This window comes from Callospermophilus lateralis, chromosome 5, assembly GCF_048772815.1.
Source record: "Callospermophilus lateralis isolate mCalLat2 chromosome 5, mCalLat2.hap1, whole genome shotgun sequence".
In the NCBI taxonomy this organism is placed as follows: Eukaryota; Metazoa; Chordata; class Mammalia; order Rodentia; family Sciuridae; genus Callospermophilus; species Callospermophilus lateralis.
Window position 1 is genome coordinate 34,315,593 of NC_135309.1, and position 18,086 is coordinate 34,333,678.

At 34.7% G+C, this 18,086-nt stretch overlaps 1 protein-coding gene and 1 pseudogene across 4 annotated transcripts in view; one reads left to right on the top strand and one right to left on the bottom strand.

Annotated features, from left to right (window-relative positions):
* Nucleotides 1-18,086, top strand: part of Cdc42se2 (CDC42 small effector 2) — an 87,858-nt gene that overhangs the window by 17,056 nt on the left and 52,716 nt on the right. For 3 of the 4 annotated variants that reach the window (XM_076855754.2, XM_076855753.2, XM_076855752.2), the window contains exon 2: nucleotides 6,490-6,663. The exons of the other annotated variant lie outside the window; for it this stretch is intronic. The gene's annotated coding sequence lies outside the window, so the exon portion shown is untranslated. The remainder of the gene's footprint in view (nucleotides 1-6,489; nucleotides 6,664-18,086) is intronic. 4 annotated transcript variants of the gene reach the window in all.
* LOC143400336 (tRNA methyltransferase 10 homolog B pseudogene) lies at nucleotides 13,559-14,435 on the bottom strand (annotated as a pseudogene).

Sequence of the window (18,086 nt, forward strand, 5' to 3'; positions counted from 1 at the left end):
TTTCAGGCACTGAAATTGAAGAGTTGGTCCCATCCTGCATAGCCCCTTTCCAAGTTTATGATTTTCACAGTGTTTCTTATATTCTGTTGCTTTTGTACTTTGGTTCTTTGGATATTGTTATTTAGTATTCTGTGTCAGCTAAGTAAGGTAATCTTTAAACTTTTTTGTTCCTGTACCCTGTAACATTTTTTTCTTTTAATTTTTTTTTTTCAGTTGTAGGTGGACACAATACCTTTATTTTATTTATTTATTTTTATGTGGTGCTGAGGATTCAATGCAGTGCCTCACATGTGCTGGGCAAGCAGTCTACTACTGAGCTACCCGCCCCCCGCCCCCAGCCCACATTTTTTTTTTCTTAAAAACAAACAAGCAAACAAATACCCTCCCCTAAACTATGTACTTCTGGGTGTCAGTATAGCAAACCTGTAATCCTAGCTGCTTAGGAGCCTGAGGCAGAATTGCAAAGTCAAGGTCGGCCTGGGCACTTTATTTATTTATTTTTTTTGAACTGGTATATTTGGAGAGTTTTGTTTCCTTGTTCTATTTTTCTTTCTTTCTTTTCTTTTTTAAATACATGACAGCGGAATGCATCACAATTCTTATTACACATATAGAACAGTTTTTCATATCTCTTTGTGTATAAAGTATATTCACACCAATTTATGTCTTCATACTTGTACTTTGGATAATGATGTCCGTCACATGATGTCCGTCACATTCCTCCATCATTGCTAACCTCCTGCTCCAGCCTGGGAACTTTAGCAAGACTCTGTCTTAAAATTATAAAATAAAAGGGTCTGGGATTGTAGCTCAGGTGTAAGGCATCCCTAGATTCAATCCCCAGTACCACAAAAACAACCAACCAACCTGTGTACTTCTTAATGTACTTTGGAGCTGATGCTTAATATTTTTCATCATGAAGTTAAGTTGCAAAAGATGTAGTTTCCATATGTTGTACATGCTTTTTAATTTTTTCTTCTTAAAATTAATTTTAATTATTTAATTTGTTCTAATTATACATGGCAGAATGCATTTTGATGCGCCTGGGTTGTATTTATAGATAACTAAGGAAAGTAAGGTATGAAAATAGTTTGGTTACATCTCCTTTACCTTCTTTGGGCATGATCTGATTAGTGGAGCTTGTGATTAGTTGAAGCTTGGGTGAGACTTTGATTGGGTGAGACTTCACCATCTGTTGAACTCTTTAAGTCAGTTAGGTTTCACTTTTATTTATGTACTGAGTTACTGAGTGGCACTTCAGTATATAGGAACTGAAAGTATGGAGACAGCCTTATACCAGTGGCCTTATTTAATTTACCTCATCTATTACAAATAAGTTGCTATAAACATTTTGTGGATATACACTTTCATTTCTCTTAGGCAAATGCCTAGGAGTTGTGTAGCAGGTATGTGTTTTTTGTTTTTGGTTTCAATTACAGATGGACACAATACCTTTATTTTTATTTGTTTATTTTTATGTGGTACTGAGGATCAAACCCAGTGCCTCATTCACGCTAGGTAAGCACTCTACCACTCAGCCCAGCCCAGGTATGGTTTTTTTTTTTTTTTTTTTTTTAATTTTTTAGTTTTAGGTGAACACAATATCTTTACTTTCCATTTATGTGGTGCTAAGGATCGACCCAGTGCCTCATGCATGCCAGGCGAGCACCCTACCACTGAGCCACAACCCCAGCCCCAGGTATGTGTTTTTTTAAGAAACTGCCAAATTCAGGGCTGTGGCTGTGGCTCAGAGGTAGAGCACTCGCCTGCCATGCATGTGGCACTGGGTTCGATCCTCAGCACCACATAAAAATAAAATGAAGATATTGTGTCCACCTATAACTAAAAAAAAAAAAGAAAAGAAACTCTTAAATTGTTCCTTTTAAATGGTTGTACACCTCACATTTATCTCAGCAGCATTTGGAAGGCCTGGTTGCTTCTCTTTGCTGTTTCATTTAGGCATTCTAATGGATATTTTGTATTTCAATATGAGCATATCTTCATGTGCTTATTATTTTATATATATGTATCTTTAGTGAAGATTGTAGATGTGTATATGTATATATGTACATATATACACACATATATATCATCTGTTCAGATCATTTGTCTTCCCCCTTTTTTAAATTGGTGCATTATAGTTATACATTCATTTGTCATTTTTTATTTTTTTTTAATATTTATTTTTTAGTTTTTTAGATGGACACAATATCTTTATTTTATTTTTATGTGGTGCTGAGGATCGAACCCAGTGCCTCATGCATGCCAGGCGAGCACCCTACCACTTGAGCCATATCCCAAGCCCCGCAGTTATCATTTTTTAAATTGAACTTTTTTATTCCTGAGTTTGGGGTTCTTTCTGTATCCTGAATACAACTCCTTTGTCAGATAATGTGATTTGCTGGTATCCTTTCTGTTAACAGTATCTTGCAAATAGCAGAAATGAGTAATTTTGATGACGTCTAATTGATTACTTTTATCTTTTTGGATCATGCTTTTGTGCTGTGTCTAAGAATCTTTGCCTAAGCCAAGGGCTACAAAACTAGTGCCTTAGAAGAATGATAGTTCCCATTTTCTTCATGAAAATTTTACAGTTTTAGGTTTTATCTTTAGATGTATGATCCATTTTAAGTTAATTTTTGTATATGTTACAAGGTCCAGCTTCAGTTGTTGAAAGGTTGTCCTTTCTCCACCGGAATGCCTTTGCATCTTTATAGAGAATCAGTTAACTAAATGAGTAGTTCTTTTTTCTGGACTCTCAGTTTTGTCTTACTGACCTATTTATTAGTCTTTCTCCATACTGCTGATTTTTGTAACTTTGTAAATAAACCTTGAAGTCAAGTAATGTAAAGATTCCAGTTTTCTTTTTCAAAGTATATTTCCGTATGGTTTTAGAATCAATATGTTAATTTCAATAAAAAAAGAAAAGCACACACACACACACACACAAAGCTGGCTAAGATTTTGATTAGAATTTATTTGAATCTATTGCTCTAATTGGAGATAATTGACATGTTAACACCATTAACTTCACTGATGTTTGAACATAGTTCCTTTCTCCATTTACATTTTTTTTAAAGAGAGAGAGACAGAGACAGAGAGAGAATTTTTAATATTTATTTTTTAGTTTTCAGCGGATACAACATCTTTGTTTGTATGTGGTGCTGAGGATCGAACCCAGGCCGCACGCATGCCAGGCGAGCATGCTACCACTTGAGCCACAACCCCAGCCCTCTCCATTTACATTTAACCCTTGAACAACACAGGTTTTTCAACTATACAGTACACACATGTGAATTTGCTTTGTTTTTTGTTTTTGTTTTGGAGATTTGTGATAATTTGAAAAAAAAAAAAAAAAAAAAACCCTGTAACCTAAAAATAAAATTTAAAAAAATTCTTTACAAAAATTTTCTTTTGGGCTGGGGATGTGGCTCAAGTGGTAGCGCACTCGCCCGGCATGCGTGCGGCCCGGGTTCGGTCCTCAGCATCACATACAAACAAAGATGTTGTGCCTGCCGAAAACTAAAAAATAAATATTAAAAAAAAATTCTCTCTCTCTTTAAAAAAAATTTTTTTCTTTATTTGTTCCTTTTAGACATTCATGAGGGTACAGTGCATTTTTTAAAAAAAGATACTGTGAACACACAGTATCTTTATTTATTTTTATGTGGTCCTGAGGATTGATCCCAGTGCCTCACACATTCGAGGCAAACACTTTGCCACTGAGCTACAGCCTCAGCCCCGAGAGTGCATTTTGACGTATTATGCATACATGGAGTATTACTTCCCATTCTTGTGGTTGTACGTGATGTGGAGTTAGACTGGTTGTGTATTCATGTATGAACAAAGGAAACTTATGTCCGATTCATTCTACTGTCTTTCCTATTCCCATCCCCCCTCCCTTCTATTCATTCCCCTTTGTGTAATCCATTGGACTTTTCTTACCCCCCCCCATTGTGTGTTAGCATCTGCACATCACAGAGAACATTCGCCCTTTGTTTTTTGGGGATTGGTTTATTTCACTTAGCATGATAGTCTCCAGTTCCATCCATTTACCACAAATGCTATTTCATTCTTCTGTATAAAAAATTTTTTAAAAGATATGTCATGAGTGCCTTAAAATATGTAGAGTAATACATATTATCATTTACTACCAGAAAATATACATGAATTTGTTATATAAAATTAACACCAAGCTGGGACTGTAGCTCAGAGGCAGAGCACTTGCCTAGCATGCATGAGGAACTGGGTTCAATCCTTAGCACCACATAAAAATAAACAAATAAAATAAAGGCATTCTGTCCATCTTAAAAAAAAAAAAAAAAGTTAACACCAAAACTTTTTTTACATAGACAGTGCATGGTACCATTTGCAGTCAAGAGAAATATAAAACAAAAGAAATATGGTATTAAATCACAATTGTTTAAAATTGACTGTAGTATATACTATATTACTGTAGTGTTTTTGTTTGTTTGTTTTGTTTTGTTTTTGCCCCCACCTATTGCTACTGTGATGAGTTCAAGGGTTGAGAGTATTTGTCTCTGCATGAACTATACCAATAAATTGGATGTAGCAGTAAAAAGTGATCCCTCATAGTTCTCTTGTGTTTCTCATCATATATATTTATACACATAATAAAATAGTGCTAATTAACTGTTTGTGTTATCTGTCTGGCCAACAGCTGCTATTAGTAGTTAAGTTTTTGAGAGTCATCAGTTATACATATAAGTTGTTTGTGTTCTTTACACATCATTGGACCATTTATTCCTAATTACTTGTTTGTTTGAGGGGTGGTGCTAGGGATCCAACCCAGAGCTTCATACATGATAGACAAGTGCTATACCACTGAGCTACACCTCCAGTCCTACTGTGTTATGAATATTTTTATGACCCTGTAAATGGGATTAAAAACAGAATTATAGTTTCTGATTGTTTGAACATTTTTTTCTCTAGAAATGGCATTGATTTTTGAGTACTGATCTTATATCCTGCAACCTTTCTAAACTTATTAATTCTAGTAATTTTTCTGTTTTATTTCATCAGGTTAAGCATAGTCTTTTAGGTCACTGTCAGGTCAGAGTTGAAGAAATGTTTAATTTCAGAAAATTAATATTAATACCTAAGAAGGAGCTGGACATGAGTGGTGCATGTCTATAAGCCTCAGGAGGCTGAGGCAGGAGGATGGCAAGTTCTAGGCCAACCCTGGGGGTGTAGGATATAGGTCTGGAATGTAGATGAGTGATAAAAGTACCCTTGGATTTAATCCCCATCACCAAAAACAAAACAAAACAAACCCTGGAAGGAGTGATGTGCAGCAGCCCAGTGTTTTGTCATTGTTTTTATTTTAGTGACCAATATTTCTCATAACACGGAACCGTTGAAATTTAAGCTACCATTATTAAAATAGTTGAGTTAGTAAGCAGTTTGAGTAAGTGATTGTTGTTTGATTTTGAGTAAGTGATTGCTGTTTGTTTTTATTGTTGGAATTCTAAGAATCTGTTGAAATTTATATTTTTGGGGAGAATCAGTTGCCTTGGTGATGGTTTTGGTGAATGAGAAAGAATATTTGGTATGGACTTTCATGTTTGTGACTAGAACAGTCATTACATGTATCATAGTGTGATTCACTGAGAAGGAAGGAATGGGTTTGGGATTATCAGTTTAACATGCAAATGTTAGATTTTAGGCCTGTTGTTTGGTTATGTTTATTTGGATGCTTGTAAATGAAGAAATAAATCTTAGGTTAAATAAGGCCCAAAGTCATAGCTGGTCAGTTGCAAAATTCGAACTCAAACTAGGGCCTTCTGACTTCAAAGTCCACATTATTATGCCTTATACTATATTATATCCCCAATGCAGGAAGAAAAAAATGCTTGGGTTTTACAATGATCAAATGTTCCCTGTGAGTTATTATAAATAGATAACAAAATTTGCAAGTTCAGATGCCTATAGGGTTCAGAAAGGTAACTGTGAGCCAGGTTGTAATGTAAGAGTGGTTATATTTGTGGAGAACTGCAAAGTCCATCTAAACAGTTAGATGCTAATCAGCCCCAAACTATGTGGGAGTGTGGACCCAGTATTGCCAGACCTACTTATTTTTCAAGAGAGGTCATAAATCTGGATTTTTTTGGTAAACACTTGAGATTTGTAAATGTAGGCAGCTATCCTTTAACACACAGCGTAGACCAACCTTAGGTGGGTCCATTAAAGACATTGTGTGCTGGATTCTGCCCAGTGGGCAACCTTGGATAAAAGTTGTATGTGGTACAGTCTGGAAGCAACAATAAATTTATATGATGGGAAAAGGGTTGTCACTCTGTATAATGAGCACATTACAGACATTAAAATGTAGGTTGTTTAGTTTAAACATGGTGTTTAGTGAGTCAAGGTTTGACTTCAGTTTTCATATGTATCAGTTAATTACATATGGGCTAGGGAGGAATTGCTCCCTGTAGCTCTTGCCTCCTAATTGCATGCTTTCATTTGCAGATAGAGCCAGTTTTGAGTGTGTGGATTTTTGAATGAAACCTGGAACCCAAATGAGAAGAAACCTTCAAGGAACAACTTCTATTGATAATGAGTCTGCAAAATCATCTGTGTGCATTCATATGGAGTGTTCTCATTTCAGATTTAGCTGAATGAATGGTTCATTCATGAGGAGTGGTAAGTCTCAGTATCTCCCCAATAATTAAATAACCTTAATCTTTTCCATATAAAGACACTTTCCCTATATTTTTAGTGTTTACTGATGAATAGTGAGTTAATTTTTGTATTATAGAGAATGATGATAATGGAATCTGAGGGAATTTGTTATCCGTAACAACATGTTTAATGTTTGATTTCAGAGTCTGACTGTTCTTTTGATTAGGCACATAATTTCCTTTGCCTCTATGTTTTCTTTTATTCTGCAGTTCAAGACCTGAAATATTGTCCTTGAAATATTCAACCAACACTGAGGTGATGGTCATATTTACCAGTAATCATTCTCTTTTAGTTGTGATAGCTTTTAGTCCCTTTGGAAGTGATTGTTTTAGGAATGGGCCTGAGTGCCATTTTTGACCAATAGGAGATAAAAGGGAAATCTGTAAGAAGATTTAGAGAAGGTTTTCTTTCTTTTGAGAAAAAGAAGAAAAAAGAGATGATTTCTTTTCTCTCTAGAATTGATGCCTTCTGTGAAGAAAGGCAGAACCAAGGCTTCTGCAGAAGAGTAGAACTGGAGCCCTGTTTAATATGTCTGGAGCCACTTTACCTGAATCTCCTTACTGTTAAAGCAGTTTTGCTTTGACGTTTTCTGTTATTTGCTGCAGAAATCATACAAATTCATTTGATTTCTCCTTTTCTGATTACACAGTAACTGCACATGGAGTGTACCGTGTGCACTCTGCCACTGAGCTGTATCCCTAGCTACTTTTTTTCTTATGGTTGTGATGAAAAATGGGAGAATAACCTTTTAAGAAGACTGGGAAGGGCTGTGGTTGGAAACTCAGTCGTGGAGTGCTTACCTAGCATGTGTGAGGAACTAGGTTCAATCCTCAGCACCATATAAAAACAAGGTATATGGCAAAATGACTTGACTTTCTTAAAAAAGGGGTGGGGAGCAAGGTGCCATGGCACACGCCTGTAATCCCAGGGACTTGAGGCAGAGGCCAGTGAGAGGATCATATGTTCAGTGCCATCTTCGGCCGAGCAAATTAGCAAGACCCTGTTTGAAAATAAAAGAAAAAGGGCTGAGAATGTGGCTTAGTGATTAAGTGCTCTGGGTTTATTTCTGGTACCAGGAATTAAAATAAAAAAAAAAAAAGATAGGGAAAGTTGTATGATGTGTTTTATGTATTGATTTAAACACAGTAATACCATTATTTTGTAATATAAGAAGTTTAAGCCAGGTGTGGTGGCACATGCCTATAATCCTAGCAACTCATGAAGCCAAGGCAGGAGGATCATGATTCAAATCCAGCCCTGGCAACTTAGCAAGACCCTGTCTCAGAATGAATGAATGAATAAGTGAGTGAATGAATGAATGAGTGAATAATGGGTTGGGGATGTAGGCCAATGGTAGAGTACCCCTGGGTTCAGTCCCCTGTATCACCAAAAAAGAAAGAAAAAGAATTTAAAAAGAAATTTAAATCACTAAGTACATCTTTAATATGCTTTATTTTATATATACTTTGAAAAATTTATATGAATGGAACATGTCTTACCTGAAGCAATTGTGGCAGACGTATGACCTAAGCTAGATCAACCAAATGAATCTGGGAAAGCTGAGATAAAGGTACTCCTATTCTGAAACTTAACCTGAAAAACAAAGGACTCCTGGCAGCTGTCATCTGACAGTGAAAGGCAAATTAGTTGATTAAGAAGCAATACTGAAGTAGTTAGTAGAGAATGGGGAGAAAACCCCAGAACACTTTGGTCACCTCAGTTGAGGGGCTAATCAGGCCTTTCTTAAAGGTAGTACACTTCTAGACGCTCAGTTATGTGAGCCAGTGAATTTCTTGTTTAATCCAGGGGTTTTAGATTTTCTCTTACATTTATGTAAAAATATCCTAACAGTTATATTTTTATTACTCATTCTACATTTAATTGATAACTCAAGGGATTTATGAAGAAATAATTCGGCAAATAGACCTCTGGTATAGGTTATGGGTATGTATGGTGGCAGGTAATGCAGACCATTTATTTATTTTTTGTTCAAATACACAAGTATCAAGTAAAACTGCTATTGTGGTAATATATTTGCAATATTTTCAATGTCTGTATCTTTGCAAACGGAGATTATTGTTAAATAGAGAAAACTGATAAGAATAATCTTACTGACAAATGGTTTTAACCAACTGAGATTAGAGTTCTGGAAGAAGAGTATTTGTTCATCTGCAGGGATTATTGTCTCCTTGGCAGGGAAACTTACTGAATCCTTGGCATTGTTGGAACTGTCAAACAAATATGGGGAACTTGGCTGATTGACTTTAAAAAATATGTGTACAAGTAATTGTTAATCTCCGCCTCCCCCCCCAAGATTTTATAAAGTTACAGGACACTACTCCCTTGTTCAAAATCTTGGATCTTGGGGTCAGTTGTTTTAGAATTTCAGAATCTTATATTTTAGAAAGGTTAATTTGTATACATACACTGTGTATTTAATGTAACATCTCTTTTTACAAAAGGGACAATGGCTTTTTATTATTAATAACATGTATTATGATGCATTAGTTGGACTACCAAGTGTTATGCTTTCTGTAAAGTACTTTTTAACATTATCTTAGCTTACTTGCTCTGTAAATTATATTCATTTATACCCTTTAGAAAATTTAGAGTGGTTATATGACTTTTCAAGTGTTTGCAGCTGGGGAATGGTGAAGTTAAGATTCAGACCCATATCTGTCTTTGCGCACGTTGTTGCCTCTTTATTGTACCTTAGTGCTTAGGTTGAGGCAGAGGACTTGCGCCACTTTCACATTGGGTTATTAAATTCTTCTCAGAAGGGACTGTCTTGAAATTTTATTGTGCAGGGTCAGAGAAATAAACTTTAAAAAATTCATTTTGGGTATCCCAGCTTCTTGGTAAGTTCAACAAATTCAAACATACTGTTCATTCTCTCTCTCTCTCTCTCTCTCTCTCTCTCTCTCTTTCTTTCTTTCTTTTACTGTGGATAGAACCCAGGGGCACTTAACCACTGAGCTATAACCTCAGCCCCCCTGCCCCCTTTCTTTCTTTTCCTTGCTTTCCTTCTGGATTGAACCCAGGGGCACTTGACCACTGAGCTATAACTTCAGCCCTTTTTGTTCTTTATTTTGATAGAAGGTGTTGCTAAAGTTGCTGAGGCTGGCTTTGAAATCATGATCTTCCTGCTTCCTGAGTTACTGGGATTACAGGATGTGCCATTATAGCCAGCTGATACTATATTTTCTAAAATAAAATTCCATCAGTGCTGTTGATTAGGGATATGTGAAAGGGTCATGGCAGCTCCTGTATCCATTCCAAAGTCTCTGTGCATATTATGAGTATTTTCTAAAACTTGGTTTCTGGAAGTGAAATTTTAGGGATACAGTTAAAAGCATATTATTAAGGTTTTTATTTTTAATTTTTAAATTTTCGTGGTGCTAGGGATCAATGCAGGTCTTGTATATGTCAGTTAAGTGCTGTACCACTGAGCCACATGCATCTCTAGCATCTCCAATCCTGTTAAGGCTTTTAAACTCTTAAGTTGTTGATATGTAATTCTAGGACTGTTCCCTGAATCCATGAAGTCCTTGCTGTTTACTAATTTATTTATTTTTTTAAAGAGATGTGGCCTATGTTGCACCAGGCTGGCCTCAAATTCTGAAGCTCAAGCAATCCTCTTGCCTTAGCCTCCTGAGTAGCTAGTGGTGTGTGCCACTACTCCTGCCTTATAATATGTCTAAAATCTACCATTCTGAACAGAAAATTTTGTTTTGTTCTTCATTTTTTATTTCTTTAATTCTGAAGCTCAAGCAATCCTCTTGCCTTAGCCTCCTGAGTAGCTAGTGGTGTGTGCCACTACTCCTGCCTTATAATATGTCTAAAATCTACCATTCTGAACAGAAAATTTTGTTTTGTTCTTCATTTTTTATTTTTTTAATTGGTATTGAGATTTAACATTTTTACATTTTATATATTTGCTCTCACTTTTCTTTCAGTATATTAAAAATTTTAAGAATAAATTTTAAGTGGCCTTTACAAGTCTATTATTATTTTGGAAGAGATACATAAAAAATCAAAAGGATGGACTCTGGAGCTAGATTGTTTAGTTGCATTGACAAGAATTTATAGAATGTGATTATAATGAGCACCTTGTCTTGGAATGTGTACTGTGTTTCATCACTGAGCATTAAGCAAGTCTTTTATTGTGCTTTATATAAAATGTATAAGAGATCAGTTTATTTGTGGTTTATTAAGAATTTAAAAAATCAATTGGGTGTATTGGTGAATGACTGTAGTCTCATCACTCAGGAGGTTGAGGTAGGAAACACTTGAGTCCAGGATTTCCAGACCAATATGGACAATATGATAGGGCCCCGGTCTCCAAAGGGAAAAAAGGGATTTCTCAAATTAGAAGTAAATGTTGACATCAGTAAGGCCAGATTTTAAATGTGTTTCGACTGGACTTAAAATGCCTTTAATAGTGTTTGTCATAGTGTCACAGTTGTTATTAACTCAAATTATTTCTAGTTATTCTATGCTTCAACCAATCTCTTAAAGTCTGTTAACTTATTTCTTTTTGTAAATTCAAGAATATAGTGCTTGATTTATGCTTTTAAACATTTATTATAGTTTTATAATTTGCTGATTTAGCTTATTTTATATATTTTTCATAAAAATATTTATGTGGGGCTAATGTAGGAACTCAATGAATATTTGTTGAATGATTTAATTTTTTTAATTTTCTGATTAGTGAATCATCTCTGTAGCCTATTTTTGACTAGTGTCAAGAAAAGAATGTATCCATTTTAGAAATGGAAAAAAAATCATGAAATATATATTATTAACAATTGTGGTTTCCTGATTTGATAGTTGTATGGCTCATTTTTAGCCCATCATTTTCCTCTTCTGACTTATAGCATCTTGCCCAGGGTTACCAGTCTACTGCCAGCTATCTGATGGATTCAGGTATTTAGCGTACATGCATGCACACTTGCACACAGAATGATTTGTTTAAATCATAAAGAAATGTGCATGTAGGCAATGGTTAAATGCAGATGTAAAATGGGGTATTTTTTTTAGACATTACCCCTGAGTGGTTCTGAATTTCCTTCTTTTCTGAATGTAACTAAATATGAGAAGAGCTTCAGAGATTTTTAAGGAATAGAATGAATAGCATTAACTCTTCAATTTTGGGTATTTGATCCCATATATATGTCTTCATCTGTACCTACAAAACAGTTTAAAATCTACTAACATTCATATAGTTTAAGTGCATGGAAACTGGTATTAAATTCTCAATTTTTTTGTTAATGGTCCAGATTAGAAGTATCTAGAAATAATTGCTGTTTGAGGGGCTATGCTGTGCTTACGTAAATAGCTTTAGTGGCCTTAATGTTGGATCTAACCAACAGCTAAACCTAGTGTAGTAGTTCTTATGCTGCAGCTGAAATGTATTGTTGTATATCCTCACAATAAAGGCTATGATTGCAGTGAAGAAATTATGAAAGTACCCTTTTATGGTTTTGATTAAGCAGTGCTTTCTGGGCAGCATAAGCAAAAGCTCTGCTTATTTTTGTGCTCTATGGACAGAAGACATTTTATAAATATTTATAAAAGAAGCCAATTCTTCTTTGAAAGGTAGTAGTCACATACAAGATATTCTATTTTCATTATTATTTAATAATTATGAATGCCTTTAATATGTATTTTCACTGAAAGATGTTTATATTGTAGGGTATGATACCAATTAAATGAAATATGTTGAGCTTAGAATGGATTTAGAAATTTTCTATCTTGATTAATGCCAGATAAGGAAGAGTAAATGTTATTTATATATATATATATATATATATATATATACACACACACACACACACACACACACACACATACATACACACACACACACACACACACGCTTACCTTTTTTTTTTTTTTTTTTGACTCAACAAAAAAGCTGACAGATCCTTTTGGATCAGACTTACTGGATCCATGACTGACAGGCCCCTCTATGAAGAATGGTGGGGATTTTCTAGTTACCTACTAGAAATATATATATATATATATATATATATATATATATATATATATATATTTTTTTTTTTTTTTTTTTTTTTTTTTTTTTTGTACTACGATTGAACCTGGGAGGGCCTAACACCTGAGCTACATCCCCAGCACTTTTTTATTTGTATTTTGAGATGTGTTTTAGTAAGTTGCTTAGGGCCTTGCTAAGTTGTCGGGGTTGGCTTTGAACTTGCCGTCCTTCTGCAAGTTCACCTGGGATTATAGGTGCATGCCACTGCACTTGGCTATTCCCTGACTATTCAACAATACCATGCCTAATTATATTATATTTTTAGATATTTTAAAATTTTTTCAATTACATTTATCAATACTTTTTGCTTTTCAATTTTATCTTTTAAAAATATCTGTGAAGTCTAGTTTGTACAAGATTCAGAAAGGACACAAAGCTTTTCACACAAAGTGGAAGATAGAAACCCTTCCATAGGCAGAAAAAGGGAGAACAGGCTAAGATTCACAGGAGGGAACAAAGTACTATGGGCGTTCAAAGTAGGCCTTTCACAAATAGAGGTAGTTATACAAAAGATAAATCCACATGTCCAAAGTCATGTAATTTTAGGGTTAATTTCTTATTGCATAAAAACATTTATCAGGGTGCTTGTTGTGGTCCAGTCACTATGGGCAATGCAAAAGCATTGTCCTTAATAGCTTATGCTGTGAAGATCCAAGATGTCAAGTGAAGGCAAGTGTGTGCTGCTGCCTTTGGTCAAGACGTCTTGGACCCTTTACCACCCACAGCTGCAATCTTAGGCTGCTTATCATTCCACTGAATTCCAAAGACCCATAGATAGTGTTTTCCTGAAGAAACTCTTTTCTAAAGTTCTTCAGGCCAGTTTTGAATCTCAAAGTTAAGTGGAGAGGATTTTAAATACTTGATGGATGGCCAATATCTCTGAATGATAATTGGCAAATAATTTGTTTTGATGGAGTATTCCAAGGTCTTTTGAAGTGTCACCTTTGAAATATTTTCATCCATAAGTCCACCAAAGATGGAAAGTTTACCAACCTAAACTTTTTTTAGGTTGGTAATCTTGAAGAGCATGTTCAAGTCAGGAGTCAGGAACACAAGAGGTTTCCAGAGGAAATAAACGAAAGTGGTCTTCTTCTGTTATGCCTAGTAAGTAACTAGAAAATCCCCATCATTCTTCATAGAGGGGCCTGTCAGTCATGGATCCAGTGAGTCTGATCCAAAAGCATCTGTCAGCTTTTTTGTTTGAGCCATACAGTCTCTGGATCTGTCCAGCTGGCCTAGTCCAACGCATTCTCTGACATGTAGTGGATCATACTCAAATCAATACATAGTTTATTCCTGATTATTTGGTCTCCAAAATTTTCTTTTTGGTTAAAGTTCTGAAATGTTTATGCTAGGAGTAGATGCCTGGATTTTCTGCATGATTGGCTTTTCTTGTTTCTTGCTTCCTTTTGTTCTTTGTTGCAGCTATCTTTTCCCAGTTTCTAGTTTTCTCTGTATATTTTTCTTATGTTTTCCTGAAATAACCATTTGACATGAGCACTATTGTTGTGCTGCTTGTGGGGAGGGACTTTCTTTGGCACAAGCATTCCACGTCAGTCTGCAGAAGCTGGAAATTTTTGGAGAGTCCATCTTAGCCTGTGTCCTCTAGGATGACTTCTTGCCTCTGCAGTATTGGTGACTTTAATCTCTGAGCATTCCCTTCCAATTTCCAGTCCATGTGCTTAGACATTATCCTGTGCAATAGCGGTGCACATCTCATATTCTGAACATTCTGAGCCATTAATTTACATTTATTGAGTCTCCCAAATATTTTAGGCAGTTACCAAAGCAAATTTACCAGTATAGCAAACAAAACTTCCTAAATATTCAAGTAATTCTTAAGTCTAATAAACATAAATTTGTCAGATCAGATTTTTTTAACTTTCTAATATTTTAGTAAAGAGCATGAATTACCATAATGTTATTATAAACTATTACTATTAATACTATAGGTTTTGACTTATTCTTCATTTCTGTATCGATTTCTGTATTTTCCCAGCCTAAGGGATTTGCCTACCCAAAGGAAACAATTACTGTTTTAGATCAACTGAGGTAATTTGTATAATTTGATAAAAATCAAAAAGACTGTGATGCTGATATGAACACCACATTTAAGCTACTTGGGTCAAAACTATAGAATAGGAGTGGATTTCTGGGCAAAGAAACTTGAGACCTATAGAGACTAGACCAAGGTGTGCTTCATTTCTGTAACTTGAAGTACATGTTGCGTTATCAGATCTTCAAGGGATAGCACAGTAACCCTTACCTGTCTCTTTGTTTTTTTTCCCTTCTATAGTAATGAATAAATTACCCAGGGAACAGACTAAGGTGCACTTAATCCCCGCAAAATGTTACTAATTCTTTTCTCTAAAATAAAGTTCTAAAGTTAGAACTAACATTGAAAATAGTTGTTTATGACTATCGTTTTTGCTTTATAATGGAGTATTTGGCCGTATTTACTTTTAGTTGAAAATAATTTTATCTTCATGGTTTTGATAGCTTGTGTTAACTTTTCTCACAAGATAAATTCAGTAATTGTCATTCAAGAGCAAGGCCAAGCAGTTAAGAATTTTATCCAGAGAACAAGATTACATGATGTGCTAGAGGAAAAATGGAAAAAGGCATGTAAATTGACCTTACATTATTTTTCCAGAAAAGTTTAGGGACATGAGTGCTTTATAGCAAAATTAATGTTAAGTGTTCTACATTTTGAGTAAATACTTGGAGTTTTTTTTTTTCCTTAGAGTTTCTAAAATTATTATTTTGAAAGTGTTATCATAGAGTGCCTATTTTATCATGGAAGTATATATTCTTATTCTTTATAAGCCTTGTTTCTAAAATCTGAATATCAGCTCATGAGTATCTGGCTATAATCTGTGATTACATCCTAAGTTTTATAAGTCATTTTTAAATAACTTCTGCTAGACTTTAAGGTTGATTACTGTGCAGTTTACTCTCTTATAACATTTTATATGATATTTAAGACTGGGCTGATGCCTCTTATTTGGTGTGCCAGTTGGTCCAGAGGGATGCATGTGTTTGTGTGGCTTGGGAAGGGTGGGAGTTTAATCCTCACTGTGAGTTTCCAGAAAAGATAATGAAATCCTTTATGTCCTTTTCCATAGACCTGAATTTCAAAGACTCACATTTTAATAAGAATTGGTTGTGCAGCTGCAGCCCTGGCAACAAGGCCTGAGAGAAAAGAATTGGGGCAACATTCCAGAAATCAAGGCAGGCACTGGTTTCATGTGGAGCTGAGCTAATGAAACAGATAAAAATATAAAGCATTTAGTAGAAATAAGACTGATACTTTCTTTGGCTAGAGGATGTTGAAATTTTCTACACACATTTTATTATTTAAAAAGTGCAAAAACTGTCATAAGTTGCTCACTCAGTAAAAGTAGCTATATTATATCCTCCTGTAGTATAAAAACACCCTGCATATTCTTAGAAGTTATTATTTCTGCAAAATATACATAAAATGTAATTGTTGTTGGTTTACTCTTGGTCTAGACGTTTTTAAAACTTAGGATACCAATTTGTCAGATTTTTAAAAAACAAACATTTAGGTTTATTTTTAATAACTTTAAATGTTCATGGTAGTTTTAATATGAATTTCTCATGGTCATTTGACTCTTAGGATGCCTTTAACTAATTAAATTTGTGAAATATATTCTCTGAACACTATGACAGAGCTATATAGTCTACCATTAAACCATTCCTTAGTACCTACTTTTTAGACATTTGGGTTGCATCTAGGTTCTATCATAAAAAGAACTATTTCAACAAAGCATTTTTGTGCATATAGGTATTTTGTTCTCTTCTGGATTGCTCAGGATTACTTGTAGTTATCTAGATATGATACTAAAGCATTAAATGTAAAAATTAGTGTATATTTAATTGTGTTACTTCGTTTCTTTGCAGCATTGAATATTACATTTTAAAATTGGATATGAAATAATAGTGGCTTTTGGTTTTAATTTCCATTTCTTTTTCTTCTTCTTTTTTTTTTTTTTTTTGGTACTGGGAATTGAACTCAGGAGCACTTAACCACTGAGCCACATCCCCAGGGCCTCACACATGCTAGGCAAGCATGCTACCCCTGAATCACTTCCACAGTTCTTTAATTTCCATTCAAGAAACCTTAAACTGATATGCTTTTTTTTTTTTTTTTTTTTATGTTCATCAGTTTCCCCCTTTGGATTATTACATTCATATCTTTTCCTATTTACCTCCTAAAAATTCATTAAGCTAATTGCCTCAAAAATCTTCCAGATTGTGATAAACCTTGTTTGTTCCTTACATATATACCAAATGGTTTAATATGTTCCTGATTCTGTTAATAGCCTGAACAAAACAGATGATTTAGTCACAAACTCCTAGAGTTGTAGGGACTCTTAGATATTGTGTTCATTTTCATTCAGGGAAACTGAGATCCCACCCTAAATTACATGATCAGTAACTGACTTTAAAGAGTTGTAGCACAATAAAGTCTATAAACTTTATTGCCTCCCTATTATTCCATGTATCTCCTCTTTCTTCTGCTAGCATTTCTGTGAATCCTTCCTGCCCTTTTCACTGTGCTTTCACTTCCATTGGACTAAACAAATCAGTCCAATCATAGTCTCTGTCTCTGTTCAAGTAGCCAGTTGGCTCATTCCATTTTCTGGCCACAGTAATTGATCAGGGGTAGCCATGTCAGCCCAGTTGATCCAATTAAAGGAGTTTTAGCTTTAAATTTTTATTACCATTAAGTTCTAAGCATTTATAAAATCTTTTAATGTTTTTACTTTTTAATTTGGGTTTAGTTATGTATTTAATTTCCAAACATGAATTTTGCAAATAGCTTTTTTATCAATTTCTAATTTTATTTACTTACTAAAAAAAATGTAGTTTGTATTGTATTGATCCTCTAATTTCTTTGGTATGGGGAATTGAAAACAGGGGCTCTACTACTGAGCTACATCTCCAACCCTTTTTATGTTTTATTTTGAGACAGGATCCCACTAAGTAGCCCAGGCTGGCCTTGAATTTGTAATCCTTCTGCCTCAGCCTTCGGAGTCACTGGGATTACAGGCACGCATCACCATACCAGCTTCCTCTAGCATTTTTATTTTTTATCCCTCCACTAACATTTTGAGGTACCATTTTTGGCCTATTGTATGATCTGCCTATGTGTATGTTACATGTTTGATTAATATTATTCTCCAATCTTACTCTTTGGTACTTTAGTAACTCTACTTATATTGTTTTCTTTATCAATTGAGTGTTAAAATTTCCAGCTATAATTCATCTTATTTTTTTTTTTATGTTTTTAGTAATTATTCCT